This window comes from Castor canadensis, chromosome 13, assembly GCF_047511655.1.
Source record: "Castor canadensis chromosome 13, mCasCan1.hap1v2, whole genome shotgun sequence".
Classification (NCBI taxonomy): Eukaryota; Metazoa; Chordata; class Mammalia; order Rodentia; family Castoridae; genus Castor; species Castor canadensis.
In genome coordinates this window covers 53,006,832-53,026,303 of record NC_133398.1, presented here as the reverse complement: position 1 = coordinate 53,026,303, position 19,472 = coordinate 53,006,832, and the positions used below count along the sequence as shown (strand labels likewise).

The 19,472-nt window shown below is 40.4% G+C and overlaps 1 non-coding gene across 1 annotated transcript; it reads left to right on the top strand.

The window, feature by feature from the left end:
• Positions 1-19,061: 19,061 nt before the first annotated feature.
• Positions 19,062-19,191, top strand: LOC141415962 (small nucleolar RNA SNORD22). Its single transcript, XR_012440903.1, has one exon. It is a non-coding gene; the product is annotated as a small nucleolar RNA SNORD22 (small nucleolar RNA).
• Positions 19,192-19,472: the final 281 nt, after the last annotated feature.

Genomic DNA, 19,472 nt, shown 5'->3' with positions numbered 1-19,472 from the left:
CCGCCTATGACAGACATATGGAGTTAGATCGGTTACCTTTGGGAGGAATACATCCATTTCCTCCAAGTGTGACCCACACTATACGTCATATGACTACTGGCATTAAAAACCAGAATTCAGTGCCTATTTTTAATCTAAAACCAGGTGCTGGTGACTCACACACCTATAATCCTAGCTACTTGAGGGGCTGAAATGGGGAAGATCATGGTTCAAGGCCAGCCCCAGAAAATAGTTCTCAAGACCCCGTCTCCAAAATAAGCAAACCAAAAAATAGACTGGAAGTATGGCTTAAGTGATACAGAACCTGTTTTGCTAGCTTGAAGGCCTGAGTTCAAACCCCAGTCCCATCAAGGAAAAAGAAGAGTATCTATAACTACAATTGGCTAACCAAAATACCTTGGATTATAAAATTACACACAAGTGTAGCTGATGTTTAGCTGTCAAACCTGCCATACTACTTGTGTAAACACTTATAATATTTCTACACCATAATATGTAAATGGCTACGACCTTGACTTTCTAAGTAAGTCCCCAACAGCCCTCTCCTGAGGCCTCCCAACAACCCAGCAATTAAAGGCTTTATGCTGACCTAACAGGGTGCTTTAAGCTCTGCTCTAGGGCCAGGCTGGTGCCTGCTCTAACTGGTTAGTTCCTGGGTCAATCAGAATATCACCATTGCATACCCATGGTATCATAGGAAGCAAAACCCCTCACTTCTGAGTCCACTAAATACCACTGACTATGTGAAGCCATTGTCACATTGATAGTGTCACATCTACTCTTTCAGCTCTCACCTCAATTATTACATCCTTAGAAAGCCTTCCTGTGATTATCTTATATCTAAATATACACCACTACCACCTTCCCTCTCCTGCCTGGTTGATGTGAACACACACTTTCTGTCACCACCCTAAGTGTGTGACTCATTTATCAGGCTCAGGACCTTCATCTGTCTTACTCACTGCTATATCCACACTACCCTCACATCTTGCCTGGCACATAGTAGGCACTCAGTAAATATTTATTGAATGAATGACTCAGTACAGAAATGGCAAATAGATAATATTTTAAAATTATAATTTATAGTGAAATTTTACATGTATGATAACAAACTTATTTTGGACAAAATGCAGCTGCTGGAGCTGTCAAAAATTAAAAGAAGGCATGTATAAATTATTTGTGTGCCCACAGACAAACCTTACAAAACCAGCTAGGTCACCTCTAGTCACTAGCAAAAACTTTCAACTTAGTTATCAAGGAACAACATGGAATTGTTCTTACATTTTAATTACAGAAACTAAAATACACAGTGCTCCAGGGCAGTACAGAGGGGAGGAGAGGAAAACCTAAAGAGAGAAAGAAATCGAGACCTCATAGCTGCTTAACGTAAAGCTATTTTCCAGGCAATCACTGGCATGCTGCTTTAATGCTAATAAAACTATGTTGACGCCACCAATATTCTGTGCATCTCTCTTCAACTGGCAACATAAACGATCACATGAATGCAGCTACATATTGACAAAGTGCCTTTGGAGATGATCCTATTTGTTTTCGTCTCATTTGTAGATTTATGTAGGAAAAGCTTAAGATGGCTTAAAATTATCTCATTCACATTTTATTTTTATTAAAAAGTACCACTGATTCATGGTGAATATTTTAGATAGTTTTCCACCCTGTGGATAGGTTCCAAAACTGCCAGTGGATATCTGAAGTCATATAGTACTGAACTCTATTGGTACTATTTTTCCCATGTATATCTATAATAAAATTTAATTTGTAAGTTAGGCACAATAAGATATAAACAACAACCTTAATATAGATCTTAGCAAATCACAGCATATAATATTTTTCTTTTTTTTTTTTTCTTTATTAACTCAAGAATTTTTACTGTTTCACTTAAAGGAAGCACTTCACAGCTTCTCTTTGATGTATCCAAATTGCCAACATCATTACTCTTGTATTTTGGGGCCATTATTGTGTAAAATAAGCACTGCTTTAACATAATTACTTTGATATTACAACAGTTGATCTGCTAATGGAGATGGTTACTAAGTGAATAAAGGGAAGGTAACATATACAGTGTGGATACATTAGATAAAAGGATGATTTGTGACCTGAGTGGGACCAAGTGAGATAGCCATATATTTCATCACACTACTCAGAATAGCACATAATTTTAAACTTATGTATTATTAAATGGAAGATTCCAGAAATATGTTCAGATCGTAGTTGACTGCAGGTAACTGAAACTGTGGAAAGAAAAAAAATATATGGATGAGGAAAGACTACTGAATTCCTAATTATTTCTGATTGATATACTTTATATACTTGTATGAAAATAGAACAAGGAAACCTGTTGAAATGTTTTAAGAAGGGGGGAGGATGAGAATGATGAGGTGGTGAATCTAACATAGGTACGCTATAAGAATGTATGGAAATTTCACAATAAAACCCCTCTATACAACTAATATACACAAATAAAAATGTCTTATAAATAAATAGAAATCTTCCACATACATGTGTGAATGCCAGTGTTAGATATAATCAATAAAATTTAGTTTTATTTTCAAAATATATATTGTTAATATACAATGCTAATTATATTTTATGTACATTTAATAAAACATCTCCAAAGCGTTGGTGCATAGTTGACAAGTACTTAAAATATATTCTGCTCATTTTAGATATAAATTGGTGTGTTTTCAGAGTAAACAAATTGTCAAAAAAAAGTAACTGTCTGCTACTGTATGTAAGTGTCAGATATCACCATTTCTGTGCTCAATTACCTGAGATTTCAATCTGAACTAGTTAGTATCCTATCATTTTTGGATTCCTACAAGCCTCAAATCAAAAACCAAGAAATACTGCATAACAAAAATACCTCTGTGTGTATATTTTATTCATCCATACTCAGAGAAAAGTCAAGATTTACATTTGCAATAAAATAAACTCTGCAGGCACAGCAATATTTTCCTTCTCCAGTGCCCCTGTTTTTCAAACCAGTAAAATTTACCTTCTTTGTCCCCCCTCCTTTCATATTTTTACTTTTTCAAAAGTAATACGCTGCAAGAGTTTATTCCAAAAGACAAATAAATCTAATGGCAAAATACTGCAAAGTGGTATCATGAGAGTGGATTTCAGGATAGCAATAAACTTCCATCCAGTATTGAAGTTTCATTAAATAGAATTATATCAACATATATTTGTAGGGTAGGCTTTATGTATTTGACTTGCTATAGGTTAACTGAAACTTTGTCTCACTTCAAAAACTTGCACAAATGTTTCATTGGCTAAGTTTGCTCATAGGGTCATCACCTTTCCCTACCTGTACCATACACCCTGAATACCTTCCCCTCTCACTATTCCAAGCCCTCTGTCTCTTGGGATAAAAAGTAAGTCTGAGATCTTAGTCTGGAAGGTAGGCTAGTGTCTGATATACTTAGGATAGTTGGATCAACAAAGGCAGTATACAGAAGGAAAAACTGCTAAAAGAAAGATATTTGTAAGTCATCAGGAAAAGGAAAATGACTGACTATTCTGGCAGTACAGTCTAAAGGGATAAGACTTAGCTCCTCAATTTTGATGGAGCCAATTGATGTCTAAGGAAAGTTTGTGCAATAACCATGCTTGGAGCATTTAAAAGTAAGTTTGATAGTCATGAACCAAAGAACTGAGATCTCTTACTCAGGTGCATAGGTAAACAAACCCAGATGAGTCAGTGGACAGGAAATGAAAGGGGAGGGGAGAAGATGGCTTTAATTTATCAGAACTCTCAAAAGTCTTTCTTCGGAATTTACTACTTCAGAGGGAAAAGGAAATAATTCTGACTTTCTCTGATACCTAGTAAAGATAGTAGTGGAGAACTTGTAATGAAACCCAGAAAAAGTTAATAGTTGAATCTGAGCATTGACTCTAATCTAGAATCATAGAATTTTTAAATTGAAAGGGACCATGCAAATTGGGCCCATGAGTCTGAAGCTCACACGACATGGGTGACTCAGCCATGGATGTAGCAAAGGCCTCTGTCACTCCTGACATGCAATGGCTTAAGCCATCTCTGACTTGGGTAACCCTAGAATGAATGCTAGAAAGTCAAGGACATAAGAGAGACCTCTGGAATAACACCCTCCAATAGAATTAGAACGTGAGCCACATATGGTAGTGGCTTTTCTATTGAAAAGTTCAGGTCCAGAGTTTGAAGTGTCAGACAAAGAAACTGCAAGCACTTGGGTGTTAAAAAGTTTTCTCTAAATGTGGAAGCAAGACTAAAATGCTTAGAAATATTTTTATTGCTGTGTGTGGTGGTTCACACCTATAATCCCAGCACTGGGGAGGCTGAAGCAGAGGATCACAACGTTAAAACCAGCCTAGGCCTTAAAGTGAGACAAAAGAAAAGAAAGAAGGATTTTTGTTGACCAATATGGTATTTGTCTCTTTCTTGAATTCTCTAGACTTACTGTCTTGTGATATAACCAAAGCATTAAAAGGCAGGAAAAATGAAATTTTCCATAATTCCCCTCAATCCGTGGCACCAAGCCTCAGTTTTGCATACCTTCACTCCCCCTGCATCTGCTCACTTCTTGCCACTTCCACTTTTCCAAAATGCTTCCCTATCTTCAAGATAGGACACAAGCCACCAACTATTGTGCCCTCCCCCAACACCCCAAAACTACTGATGATCCACTAGATGCTGTTACTTGCTGTGACAATCTGCTCAAAGTGTTCACAGTGTTGCATCCCTACTCTTTTTCTTCAGCCACGTTTATTTTTTACCATCTATATGCTTTATTTTTATTCTTGACACAAAAAAGGTATGCATTTATGGTGCACAGTATGATATTTCAGATCAGGGTAATTAGTCTATCCATCACTCAAACACTTATCTTTTTTTTGTGTTGGGAACACTCAAAACCCTCTGTACTAACTAGTGAATATATACAGTTAAGTATTGTCAATCACAGTTACCCGACTCTGCTACAGACCCCTGCTTCTTACATGACTCTTTATTTTCCATGCTGCTTTGTATAAACACTCATGTTAAGCTTTTTCATGGTTGCAACCAAAGTCATTCATGAGAAAAATAGAACAGCCACCCTCCAGCCACCAACAGGCATTGGTGGCTGTTGAAGAGAGGTGGGTATCAGGTATGGTTTAACTTGGGGCTTTTCAGCTCCCAAAAGTCTTTTAGAACCTACCTATGTGTAAGGAGAAAAGCATCTGTGGGTATCAGTGACTTGTCTTGCCTCCAATGTGGTATTCTGGCAACCCTACTGAGGTTCCCCTGGTGCATGCAGTAAGTAAACAGGGTTTGAGAGGCAGAGAGCAGAGGGTAAAGGGACTTCAGAAGTAGAATCTGGTTTCCAAAATCCTAGCTCTGCCACTGACTACCTATGCAATGTTGAAAAATTACTTACCTCTTCTTCTAAACTCCACTCTCCTCCTCTATAATAACATGGATAACTCCTCCTGCTTACTATGAATATGAGGATTAAATAAGGCACTGGAAGGAAGGCCTGGTCCGAGTCAAGCCCTCTGTAATTAGAGGCTCTGTTGACAGAGCCACTGCTATCACCACACAGAAAGTTCATCTACTCTCCCAAGTGATCTTCACAGCAGTGCTGGAGGCCCATTCAACAAACATGGAACCTGGGGCTTAAGAAGGTGTTATCTTGATCAAGGTCACATGGCCAGAAAGTGACAGAAACAAAACTAGAACTTCAGGTATCAAAGACTGTGCTCTTAATCACAGCCATATGCTATGTGACTTAGTCAGATGCCAACCTTTACCAAATATCTCTGCTCCTGGCTGCTCAGATAAACTAAGGTCAGTTAACAGGCAGATCTTTGACCTGCCCCACCCAAGTTCCCCTCAGATGTCCTCAGAGTCTTCCAAGACAGTACATTCTCCCCTTTCTTACTGACCCTGAAAACATCCCAGTGCAGACCAACATATAGACACAATTCCCACTGCACTTTAAAACTCTGGTATTTCACTGGAATGTTCGTTACTGTGCAAGCAAGAGACTACCATTAGATAAAGTAACAGTAACAGCCAGGAAAGAAAAGATAGGAAATGCTGGATCATGGTGGACCCTACAGCTCAGTCAGCCCCACTACTTTACCATACAGATGTGGATGGGGAGACCTAGAGACAACAAAGTCACTGACTAAGGTCACACAGCTGGTCAGCAGCAGCCTTCATCCCAGGACCCATATCACCTCGCACACAACTGACTGCCACTTGTAATCAAATTAAAAACCCAAAGTTCAGGCTCTTAAAGGATTGTCAGCCTGTTTTTGATTTTTCCCAGTAGATGGGAGCTTGTGAGCTATTACAGCTGCCAGGCAAGGGAGGGAAATGCTTGCTCAGAAAATGTATTCTCAATGGAGGGACGGGAAGGTGAGAGCATGGGATCACCAAACCTCAAGTCATAAATGCCATCACTCAAGGCTAAGTGTGATGGCACATGCCTGTAATCCCAGCTACTTGGAGCTAGAGATTGGAGGATGGTGGTTTGAGTCCAACTCAGGCAAAAAAATTAGGGAGACCCCATCTCAATCATGGTATGACAAGTATGGTGGCATACAGCTATAATCCCAGCTATGTAGGAAACATAGGAGGATCACAGTCTAAGACTGGCCCCAGGAAAAAAATGTGAGACCCTATCTAAAAAACTAAAAGCCAAAAAGGGATGAGAGTGTGGCTCAAGTGGTAGATCACCTGCACAGCAAACACAAAGCCCTGAGATCAAACCCCAGTACCTCAAAAAGATAAATAAATAAATCACTCCATGCCAATAGTTCAAAAATATTGTAGGGTGGCTGGATAGCAGAAACCCCAAGACACTAGAGGCAGGGCCTTTCCACAGGAGGACCCGTGTCTCTGGAACGGTTTTACCCTTAATAGCTTCAGGAAGCCAATCCTGAAGACAATGCAGAGGAGTCAGCCAACACTTTTCCTCACATACATGTGGCTACCTGCAGTGGTTTACAAACTTTTTAAATATTTACTAAAACTTGTTTTCTTGTATTCATAATATACCCAGAGGCTAAGAGACAAGTAAGAATGCATTTATAAGCTGAAAACTAAGAATTCTGAACACACAAATGTACATACATCTTTTAACAGAGGGCAATACTGGGGTTTGAACTCAGGGCCTCACACTTGCTAGGCAACCACTCTACCACTTGAGCCACTCTCCAAGCCCACAAGCATGCACCTTGAGATAAGACGCCTCATACTCCCTATCTTCACCTACCTACAGCTCTGTGAAGAGTCAGAATAGTGTGAGGAAAATGAAACTTCAATGCATACTCTATCCATGTGACAGTGAAATGAGCAAGGATTATAAACTGAAACCTTGGTGGTGACTAATCCCTCAGGGGAACAGATTTTGGGTAACAGAGGCAGGGCAAAACTCTTTAATATGTGTTAGAGAAGAAGCAATCCTAAAGATTATCCAGGGTAAATATGACAAGTAGATGCAAATGACATGGCCTAGCACAGACCACCTGTGCTGGTGCCTGCTGAAAAGACTCTGAGGACACCACAGAGTTCAATGACAACACCTTCTCTCATTAGCCACATCTGCCAAGAGCACCAGAAGAAGGAAAAAGAGAAGAGTCCTGGAGGAACTGTCCACAGACTGTTGAAAATGATGACATGTACAAATCACATGATTGGAAGACATCTGGAATGACAATGAAGCCATAAAAATATGAATGAAGTTGCCAAGGAAAGAAAAAAAGAATAAAAACAAAACTTTGGATAGCACCATATTTAAGAAGTAAAAAAGGAAGTTTCAGAGTAGGAGGGAATCTAACATAAAAGAAATAAACTGACAGAAAAAAAGAAAATTCAAATGTCAAAAAAAAATTTTGAGTGTTAAACAGTTCAATGCCACAGGAAAATCAAAAGGACTGAGAAAAGGGACATCTTATTTGGTGGCTAGAAAGCAGCTTTAGGAGGGTGACTGGGTTGGGACCAAGGTATTTGTGCTGCTGAGGAAGCAGAGGGAGATGAGGCCATCATTCCAAAAAGGCTGGTGGCAAAGCAACAAGAAAAGTAGAATAAGAACACAAGAAATTGCCCAGGATGTACATGAGAACTGTTAACTAGGCGATGGGTAAAGGAAGTAAGGTCAGATAATCTTTGCAAGTGGAGAAACAGAGGCAAATAAAGGTTCTTTGATGAGCAAAAATAATTGATGGAGCCAGTGGCTCACACCTGTAATCCTACCTACTTGGGAGCTGGGATCAGAAGGATCATGGCTTGAGGCCAGCCCAGACTTATAGGTCTCAAAACCCCATCTCCAAAATAACCTAACAAAATGGACTGGAAGCATGACTCAAGTGGTAGAGCACCTGCTTCGTAAGCACAAAGTCCTGAGTTCAAACTCCAGTCCCACCAAAAAAGAAAAAAATTAATTGATGGGGCAAGAGCTCGGAATGCCTGGGAGATAGAGTGAACAAAGAAATCAGAATATGGAAGAAACTAATCTCTAGTGAGAATAAAATAAAATCAATAGTTACCACCGCTGGAAGTGATAGAAGGGAAAGGGTGACTAGGAAGAGGCGTGCAGAACTCTCTGGAGTCAGCAGTGTCTTTTGTCTAGGTAGGGATTGGATTTAGGCACACGAATTTGTCACAATTCAACAAATGTGCCTAAACATTTGTACATTTCATTGCAAAGCTTACTTCAAAAGAAAAAAGTAAACAAGTATTGAACTGTATTAAGGAAATGAGTGCTGAACTATTTAAGGGAGAAGTTTATGCATTTGCATGATTTACTTCAAAACACATAAAAACACCTAAAAAGATAGATTGGCAGGTGAATGAATAAGTACATGGAAAGATGTCAGTGTTAAAAGCAGAATCTAAGTGACAGATATATAGCCATTCATTTTAAAATCCTTTTGACTTTGTTATGGGCTTGAACGTTTTCAGAATAAAATGTTGGAGCAAAAAAGAGGACAAAAGAAAGTTTTCTTTCAATCTCTGGATTTTTAGATGTGATCATGGCATCGTGGTTAAGTAAGAAAATGTCCATTCTTCTAGAGAAGCACAGTGGGATATGTGGGGGTGACATGACTGATGGCTGGGATTGACAGCTGGAACAAATGTGTCAAAACCTTCATCAGTATTACTGCTGGGAGTTGGACATGTGAGGGGGTTGTCACTTATTCTAGTCTCTCCTTTTCACAGACTTAAATTTTTTTCTAAATTAGTGAAATATGAAAGCAAATCCCTAGGAGGTAGGGCCTACACGACACAAGCATGTAGTTGCTTAAGCAATAGCTTCCCCCAGGCCAATACGGCCCCAGTCCAACCACCTGGGACAAAACACACTCTTGATTTAAGCTGATGATAAGTGCAGAGCCAACAACCAAAGGGATCTTCCTGTCTCACATGCTGAGGTTGGTGTCAGCTGCCCCGGGCTTGTTCCTGCATGGCTCTTCAGTGTCTTCCAGTCACAATGCAGCAAGTTCACATACTTGACTGGAGTTTCACTCTCTTCTCAAGAAACCTAGCACCCTGTGAATTTTGGAGAAATCCAACAGCTGCACTAAACATATCTTTCCAAGGCTCTCTTCCAGGCATTGCAAAAAACAATCAAGGCCTCTTTAATTCCTATTTTAAAACAAAGATTCTCTTTGACTCACCATCTCACCCTTACCCAAGGCTGCATAGCAGTCTCTGATTACTCTTATCTCAGTATTATCCCTGTCACATGAAGAAATGTTTGTTGCCAAAACTAGGTTGCCTGTGGGGGGAGGAGCATTTGTTCACTATTAAGTAAGGAGCCTCGCACAATTCTGGGACACCCACGCACTTGATATTGTTGAACGGATGAACAATTTGTAAAACACCTGTAGTTTCTAGAACTTTGCCATATGGTGTTGTCTTATTATTTGTGCAGTCCTGAGAGCTAAACAGAGCTAAAAGTATGGTGTCACCCCACCAATATCCCAGATAAGGAAGCCAGGTTATGGAGGCTGAAGATTGGTTCCATATTACAGAACGATCAGTGGCAAAACCAGAATGCCTGCCTGCTTTGCGAACTCTAACAGAGATGCTCTTTTCCTTTTATCGAATTCCTTTCTAAGGAAAGGTCAAGTTAATTATCAGAATAAGAGACCTTCCTCTACCCACAGGCACTAAGCTTGGCGTTGGGATGTTCGCCTCTGCCTAAATTACGAAAGAATGGGACCCAGCGAGCACGGATCTTAGTTGAAAAGCAGAGAGAGCAAACTGTTGGATAAACGCCACCACCCATTAAACCCCAGATGTTTAGCTTGAAGTGTCAACATGTTAAATGTCTCATACAATTAATTAAGGTAAAAAGATAACAGCCATGCTTGACACCCTGTTAATTTCCACCAGCCAGCTGACATCAACCATTCCACATGTACTAATTTGTTTCGTAATGTCTCCCTTCACACAGGCTCCTTTCCTCACTTTGCATAAATAACAGAAAGCACTATGCTTTCCCACCCCTTTTGGGATGTGCAGGCACTGGCCAGGATCACTCTGAGCTGTCAGCTTTGCGGTCAGAAGATCCCCAAGCAGAAGTTCATAAAACGCTCCTCCTCTCCTCCCCGAGCTTCAAGTGTGGAGAAAGAAAATCTGATGCTCTCCTTGAGTCTATAAGCACCGGCTGTAGGTTGCAGTGACCAGCTACAGTGACCACCCCACCCACACCCCTCTGGGCACACAGCAGACACAGCACTTGATTCCTGCTTGGAGTTTCAGCAAGGAGACCAGCAACAATCTGAGTGGAGCCCAAAACTCTGAAGAGCAGGACTCCAGAACAGCAGCACCCCATATTCTCCTGAAAAGTGTTCCAGCATCCCTGTGTCCCTCCCTGGAGTGCTATCATGCTTATGATGTCCTGAAAGGCCTGGGAGTCTGCAAGTGTCTTCAGAGTCACTGATCTTAATCGACTTACCAAGCCCCCAAACTTGGTGCTGAGATCTCTTAGCTGCCATGTCAGTGTTCACACATGGCATTTTCAGTGCCAATGTCACAACTTCTGAGGGTCTCTCCACCTCTAACAGGCCCATGTTGTGGGTAATGGAGAGGAAATGGCTTGGGGGCGTCTCCTCACCCACGTATGGTCTGCCCTGGCTGTCCTACCCAACAAGCGCCATTTCCCCCTAACTAGCCTAGCGCCAGGTGGCAAAGCAAGACACACACACACAGAAAGATCTAGATCTGGTAGCCAATGCCTAATTCAAATGGTGGGGATTTTCCCCTCTTCTCACAAGCCACTGACTTCACCACCACAAACTCAATATTCCCATGTTTCATTGCTGCTTGCTTCAATTCTTGAAACCTTCCGAATTTCAACTGATAGCCAAAATTTCAACAACTATTGTATCCTCCATCAAAAAAGATTTACCAGTGCTGATCCATACTTTTTTTTCTCTGCCTCTATAGAGCTTTTCAAACTTTGAGCCAAATCTCTTATGTCATTAAAGCAAAAGAAAAATAATTTAAGCAATGAGTAGAATGATTTTAGAAAGGCTTATTTCCACTAAATTTATTCCTTTGAGAACAATAAATATTTTTCAACAAGCATTTGATTCTTAGAGACTGAAGTCAGTGTTACAAGACACCCCTCCCCTCACCCCAAAACATAGAAGGCTGGACTTCAAGTTTCTTACCACAACTGAGCAGCTGGAACAAAATTACTTCCCTGTGCTGTGTGTCCATAATTCACTACGTCAAAGTGGTCTCTGTTTTCATTAATGATTTTTTTTTCTGTCCCCTCAGATGTTTGGCCCAAAGGGAAAATTTTTAAATCATCCCTTTCCAACTATTCTTTTTTCAATATATTCTCTCTGGAAATTAAAGTATATTGGTGATATAAACCCCCACTCACTCAATAAAATGCAGCATTGTAAAATGTTCAAGATAACCCACCTTATCTCTGAGCAATATCCTGTTTCATATTGATTGACCACCAACCAACAAAAGACCCAGGCTTTGCTTTTTTAAAAAAAAAAAAAACTCAGCAAACATGTAACCATTTCTAGCATAAAGAAACAAGTTTAAAAATTGTACTTTTTTGTTTATAGCTAAAATCAGAACTTGCTAAACCTCTTGGGCTTCTGGAAGAATGCAGAGGATTTAAAGAATATTTCTTACTGGGCCTCCCAGATGCTGGCTGAGTTCTGGGGAATGAGGAGGTGTTAGGAGAGAACAGGCAGATATATACATACTATGGGTGTTAGTTCCGCTTTGATTTTCTTCCCTACAAATACTAAGATTGACAAAAATAAAATTCTCAGCCAAGTAATCCTCTCCTTTGCCTCACATCAAGAGATAAACACCATGAATTTCTATTAGACTTTTTTTTTTATCAAGAGATAAACACCATGAATTTCTATTAGACTTGCTGAAAACTTCATGGCATCTCTGCCTTTTGTTCATAAGTGTATAGAATTTGTATACCAATAGATTTTGCATACCTTCAAGAGTGTCAATATGAATAGTTGATATTTACTGTGTACTGATTGTGTACCAGGTACAGTTCTTACATTTTTTATCTGTACTGTCTCACTTAATCTTTACAATATACCATACTTAGACCAGAAGTCTCAAAATCTGAAGTTGGGAGTCATGTTACACAAGCAGTCTGGGGCTGTAAAGGACAATCATAGAACCAGCTCAGCTGCAAAAGGCACACCAGGGCATCCAAGACAGAGTGGACTCAGAATCTCCATCTCTGAGCCTCTAAGCAACCCCAGGTTTGTAATGCAGGCCTCCCCCAGTTTCTACCAAATTCCATGTCTTTGCTCATACTCTGATCTTCCCCGACCTAACTCTCCCTCTTTTCCTCTTCTTTGTGCCCAAAATGCACTATGTCTCGAGTCTTTCAGGACCTAAAGCCACAACCATGTTTAACCCAGAGGGCACACAGAGAGGCAAAGCTCATGTAGAAAAGTGTTGGCAGTCCCGGGTACTCGGAATCTATCCTCGACAGCCAGGCAAAGGGAAAGTGAAAAACATTCCCACTTCTCACTGGGTGGGATCAGGGCATAAAGCCATCCCCAACCACAAGCGAGCAATGAAACCAAGTGTTAGGGTCTGCAGATGAAGTGCCCCCCACAAAAGGCTCACGTTTTAAAAATATTGGTCCCCAACTGGTGGAGCTATTTTGGGAACATTAGGAACTAGGGCCTACCCAGAAGAAGATCACTGGGCTGTGACCTTAGGGGCTATGTCTTGTCCTTGATTTGTCTCTGTCTGTCTCCTGGTCTCTCTCTCTCTCTCTCTCTCCTCTCTCTCTCCCCCCTTCCTAACTGTCATGAGGTGAGTAGCCTTTTCCATATGCTCCTGCTGCCAGGATGTCCTGCCTTACCTGAGCCCAGAATGAAAGGCACCAAGGACTATGGGCTCTTGACTCTCAAACCATGAGCCAAAATAAATCCTTTGTCTATTAAACTGTTTTCTCAGCTTTTATTTTTTTTAGGTAGTAGTAGACTTTTTTATTATATTACTGTTGTGCTGGGGGTACACTGCAACATTTACAAAAGTTCTTACAATATATCATAGCTGAATCCACCCCCTTCTCATTCTCCTTTATCCCCACCTCCCTCCTTTCTCAGCTATTTTGCTACAGTGACAAAAAGTCTAACATGTCAAGAGCCTGGCTTCTTTTGTCATCAACAGAAAACCAGCAAGAGAAATGGAATTTGGGGAGTAGTTTAGTGACCACTCCACAGACTCTATTCTCAAAATGATTCTAACACATAAGGCATATGTATGTATTATCAGCTTTCTGCAGGTGCTTGCCATGGTAAGTGTCAGTGAAAACTGGGTTATCGTGCACAAAGCTAATAGTAAGCTGCACACTGTTGGGGAGAGTCATCCATTCTAAAGCACTAAGGCCTTCAGAGTAGCTTTCAAAACAGTTGATATAAAGTTGTACATTCCAGTGGAGCTGGACAAGGAAAGCATGGAATACTGCAAGCACTTGAAACATCGGAAAATATGTAAGTGGACAGGAACTAGTTGCTCTGGAGTGGTGCCTTATATTAGCTCCAGCACGTGTGCGTGCACACACACCAATATCAAAATAAAGTAGCCAGTTCTCAGATTGTGCTTTGCCTTTGTTGTCAATCATTGAACGTCCTAGCGTAAGGGCCTTCAGTGCCTAGTGCTGTGTCAGATCAGAAGACAAGCTGCCTTGTCTGTCAACTGTCTCCACACCAGGGCTCCATTCATCTGGAATAAGTATACTCATGTCTGGTCCTCTTCCTTTTTGGTCTTCCAAAGCTGCTTGCTTAAGTGAGACAAAAATAAAACTCTTCCCAAATACAAAAGACATTTGGTCTAACCTATAGTGTCCTCATCTTCTGATAAACTCTATGTAACATTCACAAGGTAAACAATGTACAATGATTTCAGAAGTTTGTGCATTCGTTTATTTATTCATACTTATATAGCATTCACACAGAGTTCCTATTAGATATCATGTTCTATGTTAGATGTTAGGGATAGAAAGAAAAACAATGAACCTATCCTGTCTTAAAAACACATGTGTATCAATGCCCATGTCCCCTTCTTGACATTGATGCCCAGTATCCAAAAAAGGCTGGAGCCTTTGTCTTATAAAGACATTGGTAGCAGTATACCCCAATGGCCATGAAAGTGGCAATAAGGGATTGGAGATATGGTGGTGACAGGCAAAAGAGGTAGCTACAATAGTTTAAAAGATTGGTTAAATTGAATAAACAAGTAAATATATTGAAAAGGAAAAGGATACAGGTTTCTCACTCTGAGAAGAGATGTCTAAACAGAAAATGAAGAAACCTCTGAGGTACTGGATTACAACTGACTGGGATCTAATATGTATGCTAATATAGAGTTATTTTCCATGTATTTATATCCATATGAATCAATGCACATTTTCTGTGTGTGTGTATGTGTGTGTGTGTGTGTGTGTGTGTGTGTGTTGTGTGTGTCTTATGGTTTAGACATGACATATTCCCCAACAGGCTCATATGTCGAAGGCTTGGTCCCCAACTGGTAGATAATCATTGAGAGGTGACTGGATCACGAGTGCTTAGACCTAGTCAAAGGATTAACCCATTGATCGACTTATAATTTGATGGCATTACTGGGAAGTAGTAGAAACTAGGCGGTAGGGCCTGGTTAGAGAAAGGGGGCATGACTTTGAAGTGTAGTTCTTGTCCACAGACCCTTCCTCTTTCTGAGTTGCCTAAGTGCCAAGAGATAAGTAGACTTATCTGAGGCCTAAAGTAATAGAGCCAGTTTACCATGCACTGAAACCTCTGAAACTGTGAGCCAAAGTAAACTCTTCCTTCTTTTAAGCTGTTTTTCTCAGGTATTTGTCCCAGCAATGAAAAAGTGACAAACGTGGTACAAATATCCAGAAGTAATGAGCCCAATAAGAAATCACATCTTAGTTTCTAAATATCCTCCACTTAAAGGAATTGGAGCTACTAGATCAAAAGCTGACTTCAGGACTTGGGCAAGGAAAATACAAGATGACCCTTAGAACACGTGTCAGAAAGTCAGAGAATACTTAGTGTCAGAAGAACTAAGGAGTCAGGTCTGAAAGAGCTCAAGCAGAGAATAATCTGAGCATTAAAATAATGATAGTAACAGGTCAGAACTCATTGAACAAAAATAGACCCATGAATCCATACTTAAACACATGCATGCCTAAATGGGGGAGAAGGGAAAACTCTTTTTTTTACAGAATGCCAAATAAATGTGGAAGAAATGACAACTAGCAACAATCATGGTAGTGGTGTTGGTGGGTTCATTTAACCATGCATACATGCTAAGGCCAATGGGTAAATTTTTGATAAGAACAGAACATTGGTATAACATCATAATACATCTCCATAGTAATCAAAGGAAAAATTATGTCTTTATAGTGAAGAAACCTGGCAGTCCTCAACATGACCAGATGATCAAGGATAAACTTATCAGTGGTAAGGTGGATCATCAGCACGTGCCCATCAATGTGATTCACCGAGATCAGTTCAGCATCATTTCTTTGGTTTCCTCTCAAGGATAAATGGGCTGAATATGATGAAGAGGAAATATTGGATGGACCCAGGCAGAAAAGCCTGTCAAAGGCATGAGATACAGGGAAAAGACCAGGGAGCTGTTCTATCTTAAAGATACTGATGAAACCTGGTAACTCCTGCAATCTATGTCCCTAGATATGACTCTAAAACAAAAAAGAAAAACAGATATTGTTAGGACTATTTGTGAATAGGGTGGCATGTGTGGTAGATAATATGGTATAAATGCTATCTCCTAATAGGGTTGTTTGCATGATGATGCAGGAGGAGAATTCTTGTTTCAGAAGTATTAGGAGATGAGTCATCAGGTCAGAAGAAGATAACGAGTATATGTGCATGTGTGGAAAGAGAGAGAAACCAAAAAAATGAAATAATTCTAAAATCTGAGAGATGTGAAGGGGATTTATAATTTTCATACTGTTTCACAACTTCATCGATTTAATACTATTTTTAGTGTATAAGAAGGAAGAAAATGAGCTGGTGGAGTGACTCAAGTGGTAAAGTGCCTGCCTAGCAAGCATGACACCCTAAGTTCAAACCCTACTACCACCACAATAAAAATTTAAAAAGGACTACATTGGCCTTAGAGTTGCATTTATGTGAGTTTTAACTCTAAATCAATAATTTAGAGTTAATTTAACTCTAATCAATAATCTGTGACACTAAGGAAATAATTTGAGTCTCTGTTGTCTTTTATTGTTTTCTGGTGGTAGAGGGGTTTGAATTCAGACCTTGCACTTGCTAGGTAGGCACTCTATCACTTAAGCCACACCCCCAGCCCTTTATGCTTCATTTATTTTTTTGAATAGGGTCTCACATTTATGCCTGGCCTTGCCTGGCCTGGCCTGGACCACAATCCTCTCTCACAGCTTAATTTTCTTTTCTTTTTTTTGTTAGTACAGGAGTTTGAACTCAGGGCTTTGCACTTACAAAGCAAGTGCTCTACCACTTGAGCCACACATCCAGTCCATTTTGCTCTGGTTATTCTGGAGATGGGATCTGTGAACCATTTGTCCGGGCTAGACTCAAACCCTGATCTTCCTTATCTCAGCCTCACAAGTAACTAAGATTTCAGGCATCAGCTATCAGCATCCTGCTTAAGTTAATTCTTATTGTACCACACAGAACCCACCTAAAAATAAACTAGGGAGGTGGAGTAAGATTGCAGAATACAAGCTTACAAGCTTCCTTGTTTTGACTCCATGAATAAAAAGAGTAAGGGTAACAAAGGAGAGAATATATTTTAAAAACACAGAGGCAGAACACTGGGAATCATAAAAGTGACAGAACGGCTGAAAGGCACAGAAAAGAAGGTGACAGAGAAAAGTAGAAAACAATCTACAGCTCCAACCCCGGTTCCCTGGGCAGAAAAGGTAATCTGAAACCACAACCACAAGGCCCTAAGGAAAGACTGGCAATTCTAGCCCACACTTCCCACAAGCCTTAAACCCAGTGCAGGGATTTCGTGTGACAGTGATTGCCCCTGCGTGGCAGCCTACCTTTGAACAAGAAACACATTTTGTCATTCCCATATCACCAAGAGCTATAGTGAGGCACCATCTTAAGATGGTTCCTATTATTTGAGACTGAGATACTCTGAGGATTTGAAAATTAAAAATAATGCAGCTCTAAACATACGGGAGATATAGGAATAGGTAGAAAACCCAAAACATGAAAGTGTTTGATGTCCCCACTCCAGAGGAACTAATACAGAAACCTTAAAGCGACAGAGGTTAACATGAAAAGGAGGTCAGGAACCAGTGTAAAGATCAGTTAGAGATGAATCAACTTGGGTTGTAACACATTTGCACATGGAAGCATTGCTAGGAATTTCTTTGTATAGCTATCCTTAACTAGCAAAAACGCTTTGTCTTCCTTATTATGCTTATGTCTTCTGTTCAACAAAATTAGAGATAAGGGCAGAACAGGTTCTGCCTGAAAGTGAGGGGGGGAGGTGGAAGAGTGTGGGGAAGGGGGGCAGGGGAGAGAAATGACCCAAACAATGTACGCACATGTGAATAAATAAATAATAAAAAATTGAAAAATAAAATAAAAAAATAATGCAGCTCTGGAAGTCTGAGGACACCCTGCTACCATATCTGGGTTGGAGACAGTCAGGAGAGGCAATCGTGGAGAAGGAGAGGGTCTGATATGGATCCACTAAGAAATTTAAGCAGGAGAGTGTCAGGCAGTGTTCCATCACCCAAGGATCACTGCAGAGACAGAACAGCAAGCCCATGGCTAGCAAAGCTCTCAGCCTGTAAGGTCTGCCTCCTGGCTACATGTATTTCCTACCAGGCAGGATTAAGAGCTCTGACCCCTGGTCCTGTGAATCACATAACTTCCCTATTCTACCTCCTATAGGGAGTGAACTGCTGAGCAGGGTCTGAAAGCACTGATGCCAGTAGGCAGAGTGCCTGGATCCCTCAGTTCTTCTGTGCCAGTGCAGGACTCAGAACTTTGCTAATTCCACTCTCCAAGGTACCCATGACACCCCTAGACTTGAACACTGGCTTCCTTTTAGGGTATAAAATGAAGCACTTTTGGAGCAAGTGGAAACCTGCCCAGTCCACAGGCTAAGAAGCTCCTTGCAGCCAGTAATGGATCATGATATACAAAGAAGGGAAGCATCTAAAGTGAAAGCAGTTGGGAAGCAGGTGACTGACTCTTGACTAACCCAGCCCTCATCCCACAAATAACACCAATCTGTTCACTAGGAACTACAGGTGACTCCAGTTCTTTTCCTCTCTCTGATCAGTGCTGGGGATCAGACCTGGTGTCCTAAGCACATGGACAAATGTTTGGATATGAGCTATACCCCCAGTCCAGTGGTGAAAAACTTCATATCAATGTTGCCATTACACAGTCCTGCCTAAATATTCAGAAACCTCAACTGAGAGACTACAGGTAACTTTCAACCAACGACTTGGCCCCAGATACACAAATCCCAATGCAGAAACACGAAAAATATATATATATATTTTTTAAAAGTCTTCCAATGAAAAAGCATTTACACAGCTTACTTCCTGTCCTAGCCCCAGAACCTGTAAAGGTAAATCCATTGAGGATAGCTGGGGAGAGAAGTGGAAAATTTGTTCCAGAAGGAACTGAGATCATCAGAATTTCTGCACATGGGAAAGGGAAGAACCATCACTTGTTGAGACATGTGTAGTTATTGTTTCCAGGTCTGAGGGAAGAACAAAATGCAATCCAAGTCTTGGTGGATATCAAAAAAGTAATTTTCAGATATTTCCCTGAACAACCTAGCCATTCACATCTCAATTTCATCTGCCTAATAAAACTGCTTTTCTAAAAAAAAAAAAAGGGAGGGGGGGAGGGAAGAAAAGAAAAAAGAGAGTCCTCCAGATATCAAAAATTACAAAATAACAGACATTAATAATAGT